Source organism: Pipistrellus kuhlii, unplaced genomic scaffold (assembly GCF_014108245.1).
Source record: "Pipistrellus kuhlii isolate mPipKuh1 unplaced genomic scaffold, mPipKuh1.p scaffold_m20_p_2, whole genome shotgun sequence".
NCBI classification, from domain to species: domain Eukaryota; kingdom Metazoa; phylum Chordata; class Mammalia; order Chiroptera; family Vespertilionidae; genus Pipistrellus; species Pipistrellus kuhlii.
Window position 1 is genome coordinate 53,405,523 of NW_023425515.1, and position 9,308 is coordinate 53,414,830.

Sequence of the window (9,308 nt, forward strand, 5' to 3'; positions counted from 1 at the left end):
ACTTGGCTGTGAACCTAAGACTGCTCTAAAAACTATAAAATCTTAAAAATAAAAGGAGACCTTTTTGCAGAGACAGGCATTTCTGTGTCCAGAAAAAAGAAAAAAAAAAAAGGCAAGATCCCAGCTCAGGGAGGGCAGCTTGCCAGAGTCCTGGGATAAAACACACAGCTTTCGTCATCTCTCCAATTTCTCCTGGCTCCCCCGAGCCTGTCCTTATCTCTCTTATAAAAATGGTGAATTATTTACCCCAGAAACAGGGAACAAGGAGCAGGTTATAAAATCACTAAGGCAAAGAAACTCTTCTCGGATTTTGGAGGGATCTCTGGATCTGCTGTGGTGTCACCGGCCAGAGGCAGGAGAAAGGCTGTGAGACCTTTGTGCAGTTCTGAGGTCAGGCCTGGCTCTCAGCTCAGAAAATGCACCGTGGTTATGAGGAAAGCCTATCAATATCCCCAATGAGAGTCTGAATCGACCTCAAGCACAGCTGGGAAGTCGACATTTGCAGCCACTTGGGTACTGAGCTCCCAAGCCACTCCTAGGAGAAAAACGGATCTGATAAACCGGAGGAGTCTCCTTAGTGCATTCATTTAATGTTTGCCTCCCTCCAGGAATATCTGTATTTTAAAAGAACTGAGAGAGTCAACTAAAGGGTGATGTGCTATCTGTGTAAGATCAGGTTAAGCCTGAGGAAAATAGGTGTTTATCAGCCAGTCAGATGGTCCTCCTCAAAAATCTCTTAGGATTATTCTGGAATGGGCTGAAGCAGGCCCCTGCAAAGAGGTCAGCCAGGGCAACACTGCAGGAGAGGCTCTGATCCCCGGAGGCAATCTCGGAGGAACCCACAGCCCATGGTCCTTGGGTGCAGGCAGGAGGTGCCTGAGACAGGGACAGGACCCTGCCCTTTGAAAGGGGCCCCATTTTATCACAAGTTGGAAGCAGTGACAAGATTCTTAACAGCGATAGCTTTGCTCCACAATAGTATATAGGAAATTTTAAATAGTAAAATATAAATTTAGGGGTCAGGTGAGGAATACCTCTAGCCCGTGAGACGGATAATTGTTTGCAAAAATTGTGCTTATTCCATGATTGATTTAGGAAACTCCATACTGTTCTCCACAGTGGTTGCACCAGTCTGCATTCTCACCAGCAGTACACAAGGGTTCCTTTTTCTCCACATCCTTACCAGAACTTGTCATTTATTGATTTGTTGATGACAGTTATTCTGAGAGGTGTGAAATGGTACCGCCATCTCAATCAAACAAAGATTGTCATTTTGATTTGCATCTCTTGGATGATTAGTGACTTTGAGCGTGCTTTCATATATCTCTTGGCCTTCCTTATGCCCTTTTTCAAAAAGTATCTATTTAGGTCCATTGCCCATTTTTTGACTGGGTTCTTTATCTTCCTTTTGTTAAGTTGTATGAGTTCCCTGTAAATGTTGGAGATTAAATCCTTATCAGAGATAGCATCGGCAAATATGTTCTCCCATGCAGTGGACTTTCTTATTGTTTTGTTGATGGTTTCTTTTGCTGTGCAGAAGCTTTTTATTTTGATGTAGTCCCATTTGTTTATTTTCTCTTTAGCTTCCATTACCCTAGGAGCAGTATCAGTGAAGAAGTTCTTTCAGCATATGTCCGAGATTTTGCTGCCTGTGGATTCCTTTTATGGTTTCCTGTCTTATGTTTAAATCCTTTATCCATTTTGAGTTTATTTTTGTTTATGGTGTAAGTTGGTGGTCTAGTTTCTTTTCTTTTTTCAATATTGAGCATAGTTAACGGGTGATTTCTGGGTTCTCTATTCTATTCCAGTGGCAATACTCTTTGCCTTCCCATTTTCTTTGCCAGGTATATCAATGGAGCCACTCTGTGGTAAATATTGTCCTGGTGTGCCTTTTTCCATTTACTTACTTTCATTTTATATTATCAGTTTCCCTTATAAATGCCATATAGTAGCTTTTGCTTTTAAAAATCCATGTTACGCCGGGACCGGTTTGGCTCAATGGATAGAGCGTCGGCTTGGGGTCTGAAGGGCCCCGGGTTCAATTCCGGTTAAGGGCATGTACCTTGGTTGCGGGCATATCCCCAGTAGGGGGTGTGCAAGAGGCAGCTGATCTATGACTCTCTCTCATTGATGTTTCTAACTCTCTATCTCTCTCCCTTCCTCTCTGTACAAAAATCAATAAAATATATTTTTAAAAATCCATGTTACAACCTGTGCTTTTTATTTGGAGTGCTTGAGCCACTAATATTTAGTGTATGATATGGTTGGGTTTATGTGCACTGTGTTGCTATTTGTTTTCTATTTGTCCTGTCTGGGTTTTGTTTCTCCATTCCTTTCTCTGTTTGGGCTAACTTGGAGAATTCTCAGTCAGCCAGGCATGTACAGAGAACTTATCTCACACTCCCAGGATCTCCCCATTAAATTTCTGTTTGGTCTGCTGCTCACCTCAACTGGGACTGCATCCTTGGGCTATCAAAGCTACGGGCTCTTTCCCCATCCTGTTTATTTCTAACTGAGATTGCTACTTTCAGCCTGTAAAATGGTAAGATTTTGCCCCACCTCTCCACCCTGTGTCCAGTTTCCCCTTTGGCAGCACAGCTGCTGGCTGGAAAACCGCCATCCCTGCTGGCTGAGCTGGGTGAGGTGGAGGCATAGTAGCTGATTTGTTTTTACCAAAATCTCTAGCAGGTTTTCAGTTTGCTGTCCACTGCTGGTGCCCTAAAATGAGTGTTTTTGACTATTTTGTCCAGTTATATACTTTTTTAGGGAAGAATTGCTGACTCTTCTGTCATAATTGTGAACTTACTTTATTGTTATGTTTAAATATAATATCTTTAACCTTTATTGAAAGTAAAATAAATAGTGTGAAGAACATTTCTTCATTTAACTACAGTGCTTATGTATAGCTCCTTTAGTCTTCTAGTCTCTACTCATTTCCTAAGTTGCTTGGGTAAACTTCCCCCACTCCCCTCCATGGAGTTATGTCATGTAGCTGTGACACAGATTCCCTAATAAAATCAATGTATGTTCTTCACCCACTCCTCCCAGCCCCCTTCCTTGCCTCTGGTAACCGCCAGTCTGTTCTCTGCATCTATAAGCTCCAGGGGTTTTGTTTTGTTTTAGATTCCACATATAAGAGAGATCATGTAGTATTTGCCTTTGTCTGATAACACCCTCAAGATTCAACCATGTTGTCCCAAATGGCAAGATTTCATTTTTTTAAAATAACATTCTATTGTATAAATATACAATAATTTCTTTATCCATTCATCCACCAATGGACACTTAGGTGCATCTATCTTTTCAAGTTAGTGTTTTTGTTTTCTTCAGATAAACATACAAAAGTGGGATTGCTGGGTAATATGGTAGTTCTACTTTTAATTTTGTGAGAAACTTCCATACTGTTTTCCATAGTGGCTGCACAATTACTCCCACCAATAATGCAGTGTTCCCTTTTCTCCACATGCTTGCCAGCATTTATTGCTTGTGTTTTTTGGTAACAGCCATTCTAACAGGTGTAAGGTGATATGCATCATGTGATTTTGATTTGCATTTCCCTGATAATTAATGATGCTGAGCATCTTTCCACACACCTGCTGGCCCAATCTGTGTATGTTCCTTGGAAAATGTCTATTCAGATCTTCTGCCCATTATAATAGGGTTATTTGGGGGAGGTTTTGCTATTGAGTTTCATGAGTTCTTTATATATTTTAGATATCAGCCCCCTATAAAGATTCTATATTAATTGGTCTGGAGAGGGGTCCAAAAACCAACTTTTAAGGTACTGAGATGACTTTAACATGTGGCCGTGATTGAGAACCACCATAGCCCTTGCTTCTGGTTTCTTCAACATTTGGCAGTAAATGTTGCCTCACAGCAAAAGATGCCTCATGTTTCAATGTTTTCTGGGAAATCCTTCTTCATGATACTTTCTTCTACTGCTTTGCTGTCCAGTCAGAGAGAGCCTTTATTGTAAATTAGAGGCCTGGGGCACAAAATTCTTGCACAGGGGTCTGGGGGTCCTTCAGCCCGGCCCACACCCTCTCTCAATCCAGGTTCGCTGACTCCTAACGGCTCACCTGCTTGATCACCTCTACCACTCACCTGCCTGCCTGATTACCCTTAACCACTCACCTGCCTGCCTGATCTCCCCTAACTGCCTCTGCCTCAGCTCCCGCTGACATGATTTCATCAGGATGTCCAGAATGACATTTGGAAGGTTGTTTGGCTTTCCAGTCTAATTAGCATGTTATGCTTTTATTTTTACTATTTATTTATTTATTTTTTATTTTAAAATATATTTTATTGATTTTTTACAGAGAGCAAGAGAGAGGGATAGAGAGTTAGAAACATCGATGAGAGAGAATCATTGATCAGCTGCCTCTTGCACACTCCCCACTGGGGATATGCCCGCAACCAAAGTACATGCCCCTGACCAGAATCGAACCCGGGACCCTTCATTCCAAAGGCCAACGCTCTATCCACTGAGCCAAACCGGTCTCGGCATGTTATGCTTTTATTATTATAAATACTTCACGCTTCTACAGAATATAGGGCAATCATTCCTCTCTTTTCCCCACTTGTGGGGAGGGAAGGGTGATAGCACATCCATATTCTTCTTACTCTCCCCAAGTGAGATGGAGAAACTCATCTGCTAAAGACTGACATCCTTTGGTCCACAATAGGTGCAGCTATTTTGCCTTAAAGGCAAGAAACAAACACCCATCTCTCTTTTGCTTCTATCCCATGGTGACAATAAAATTAGAGAATTGGTGCTCATATGCCAGTTGCTTTTCTAAGCCTTTTACATGGATTAATTCATTACATCTTCGTTCTACAATTATACCATTTTAGACACGGGGAAGCTAAGGCTTAGTTAGGTCAAGTAACTTGTCTGAGGACACATTGTCATTGGACTGAGACTTCGATTCAGACTATCTGGTTCCAGAGCCCACCCTCTTAACCTCCATGCCACTGCCCTGTGAAATGCACTAGCTTGGCTTTTGCTTCATAGTAAGCACAGTTGAAGGCCATTCATTGCCATTCATGTGCTCACTGGCATTCTCCATTCTACTAGTAACGGGTCTGTGAGTCTCCGTGCAGACTGCCACATAAACGTACTCCAAGTCTTCTTAGTAGATGCAACTCTATTCTCGAATGGATACCATGGTCTAGAATTGAGGCAGGGATGAATTTGTAGTGGGAGCTCCCCTTGAACTAGCATATACTCAGACTTTAATGTAATTTATCTGGAAGCTCTGCACTTCAGAAGTTTGGAATATCCAATAATTTTGTGCTAATAGTTTGTCATCCCAAAGAGTGTATTAACACTACATACTTCTTCCTTGAATTTTACCTTGCCCATCTTTAAGCATTTTGAAGAGAAGCAATGCCTTTGTTAAGTGGCACAAGGATTCACTATATCTGATTATGTATCCATGAAAAAGACATTTTCAATCTCAGAACTTTGTTTATTGTGATTGTGTATTGCTATCCTATATGATAAAACCCTAATATGCTAAGTGTCTGATTGACCAGTCAGCCCTTCAACCAATCAAAGCATAATATGCTAATGATATGCTAAGGCCATTCAAACTCTCGCTATGATGTGCACTGACCACTAAGGGGCTGATGCTCCAACTGGTAGGTTAGCTTGCTGCTGGGGTCTGGCCAATTGGGACTGCACTAGATGGCCAGACATGCTCTGGAGCCCTCCTGCAGTCCCACCTCAGTCCCAATTGTGCACTAGTGGAGTCTCTCTGCCTGGTCTGAGCCCTCTGGCAATCCGGGACCCTTTGGAGGATGTCAGAGAGCCAGTTTCAGCCCAATCCTGCAGGCCAGTCTGAGTGAACCCACTGGTACATGAATTCATGCACCAGGCCTCTACCTGACTATATTAGTTTAGCCTCAATCCACTGCATGGCTCTGGTTGCCATGATAACACGGCTTTAAAAGTAAGTTTTGCTCATCGCTCAGGTGATTTATTTTCAAAAGCAAAGATTATCAAAGTTGGGTGTTTAAATTCAAGTCATTATAATTAGAGGGTTGCCAATATCAGAAAAAGTTGTCCTCCCCTGGTAAACTTCAGTTAGCTAATGGGAATTCTGTAACACCTTATATTTTTCTTTTTGTCTAAATACAAAACAGTTTTTGGAAGACTACATGAAGTTTTTAAAGAAAATATTCTAGTTTAGCCCTCACTCAATGGATAGAGCACCAGCCTGCAGATGAAAGGGTCATGAGTTCAATTCCCAGTCAGGGGCACATAGTGTGTTGCAGGTTCAATCCCAGGTCAGTTCAGAGCACACGAGAGGCAACCAGCCGATGTTCTCTCTCACATTGATGTTTCTCTCTCTCCCTCCCTCTCTCTCTCCCTCTCTCTCTCTCTCTCCCTTTCCTCCCTTTACTTCCACTCTCTCTCTAAAGATCAATGGAAAAAATATCCTCAGTTGAGGATTAAAAAAAATATATATTCTAAGTTTCTTGTTCTTTATTAGAAGCCATTTAAATTCTTTTTAAAAGTAGGTATTGATTTTAACTTTAGTTCATCGCTATAGAGAAGAAATTGGCAAACTATGATCCATAGGCCAAATCCTGTCTGCTGCCAGTTTTTTTTTGTTTTTTCTGTGTTTTTTTTTTTTTATATATTTTATTGATTTTTGTACAGAGAGGAAGGGAGAGAGATAGAGAGTTAGAAACATCGATGGGAGAGAGTCATCAATCAGCTGCCTCTTGCACACCCCCTACTGGGGATATGCCCGCAACCAAGGTACATGCCCTTGACCAGAATCGAACCCGAGACCCTACAGTCCCCAAGCCGACGCTCTATCCATTGAGCCAAACCGGTTTCGGCTGCTGCCAGTTTTTATAAATAAAGTTTTATTGGAACACATAAACATTTACCCATTTATGTGTTATTTATGGCTGTTTTCACTCTACAACAGCAGAGTTGAGTAGCAGCATCAGAGACCATCTGGCCCGCAAAGCCTAAAATAGTTACTTTACAGACAGTGTCTGCTGTTCCCACTTTTTATTGTATCAACCCTAACTCGATTCTCCTCATTTTGTGCTCCTGATTTTTTTTTTTTTTTCAGGATTGTCTAATATAACCTTTACCTTGCTCAGGTTAGCAATTTTAAAGGAAAAAGCAAAATTGCTTCCTTACTTGTACAGTACTTATCTGTCTGTGATTCTCAGGAGTGAGGAGAGAGATGCCAAATCCTGGCTTTCTTTCTTTTCTTTTTTTAAAATATATTTTATTGATTTTTTTTTACAGAGAGGAAGGGAGAGGGATAGAGAGTTAGAAACATCCATCAGCTGCCTCCTGCACACCTCTTACTGGGGATGTGGCCACAAATCGGTCAGCTACCTCCTGCACACCTTCTACTGGGGATGTGCCCGCAACAAAGGTACATGTCCTTGACTGGAATTGAACCTGAGACCCTTCAGTCCACAGGCCGACGATCTATCCACTGAGCCAAACCACTTAGGGCCCGAATCCTGGCTTTCCAAGGACAAGGTAAAGCCTTTCAAGATTCTAAGATCAGGTATTTTTCATCTCAGAAAATCTTTGATTATTGTTTCCATTTTACATGTTTTGGTTCCTTTGTCCTTTTTATCTATTTGCCCTTTCCTTCCCACCCCATAATGGACAACTTAACAATTTTGTCAGCTAATAGCAATTTTATTCTCTGCTGTGAGATTTCTGTTCTTTTAACTTCATCCAAATGATGTCATTGGATTTTAGCCGTGTGTGTGTGTGTGTGTGTGTGTGTGTGTGTGCATGCATTTCATCGAGCCAGCTTTCTTTTTTTAATGTAAAATTTTTGTTCAAATGCAGCATTATTTTGTATTAGTTCAGGTTTGTATTAGCGGTTAGACAATCATCTACTTTTACATAATGTTCCTCCTGTTATTTCCAGTACTAGCCAGCTTTCTTTTCTTTTTAGCTTTCACCTGTCTGTTCTTTGGCTGCTGTCTGTTCTTATTATTCCCTGTTTCAGTTTCCTAAAAGGCCTTTTTATTTTTTTGCCTCCTATTCAAAACATCAAGCAGATGATTTTTCTTGTTTTCCATACTAAGGTATTTTATAAGAGTAACATACATTTTCTTTTGGCAATTCTTTGCACAGGTCCCATGTTAATTTGTTGTTGATGCTTTTGTTTATTTGTGTTTTTTTTTCTATTTACCAACCTTTAAATGAGGATGGATCCATCCAACCCTGATGTTTGTCAGCATACAGGATGGGCAGATGGCTCTCCAACACTGCCCTCTCGACAGATGTTGCTTGAATATACTTCTTAGATCTAAAGCCCCAGAGTGAGCTGACGGTATTGCTGTAGCTCCATTTGTCTACTGCAAAGCAGATGGACATCTGGGTTTCTAATTTAGGGATCTCATAAATGTCCTGCTATGAAATTTCTTATCATGCCTTTTGGAACACAGACCAAAGAGAACAAAGCTCCTTCATTTGATTATTATTACTGAACAGCATTTTAAATTATTGTGAGTTTAAGAGAAATATACTCTTCACGAATCACACATTGACAAACCCATAAGAACCACACATCTTGAGAGAAGCACAGACTACTGAAATTCTTTATGATGATTTGTATAGCTTCTTTAAAAAAGATCATGGCCTGTAAGAAACAACACAAATGTTCATGAGAAACAATCGTTATCAAAACAATACATGCAAAAAGTTACTGTGACATAATGACACAGAATCCCGGTTTTGAAGTCAGATAGCCCTGGGCAAATTCCAGCTCTGCCCCTGCTCCAAATGTTTCCTAGCTCACACGGTCTCAGCTTCCAAATTCTAGCACTTAAAAAACTTTTACATCAGATGGGTTATAACGGGAAACTTAATATGTATGCACCATAAAAAATTCAAACTCTTAAAGGATATAGAAAAACATGAAGAAAGTGAGTCTTTTTCCCCTCACTCTGACTTCAGTCTCCAGTCTCCATGCTTAACAACTACTACTTACCCATCTTCTGTCGATCTTCCAGAAATTGTCTGTGTGTGCTGCAGGCAAATGCAGGTATATACATGCATGTGTATATACATACACATTTCTAAGTTTTTAACTATGGGATATTACACAAATAGGGAAGTACAGAAAACCAAGGTGCAGCTTAATGAATTCATGTAGAGCATTCATCTGTGTTAATACTACCCAACCCGCCCCCTCCCACACCCTCCTCCCCTCCCCCAGTCAACAGCCCTATAAGCTCCCACTTGCTCCCTCCCAATCACAGACCTTTCCCACCCTCTAAAGTAATCACTATTCTTATTTGTAAAGTGA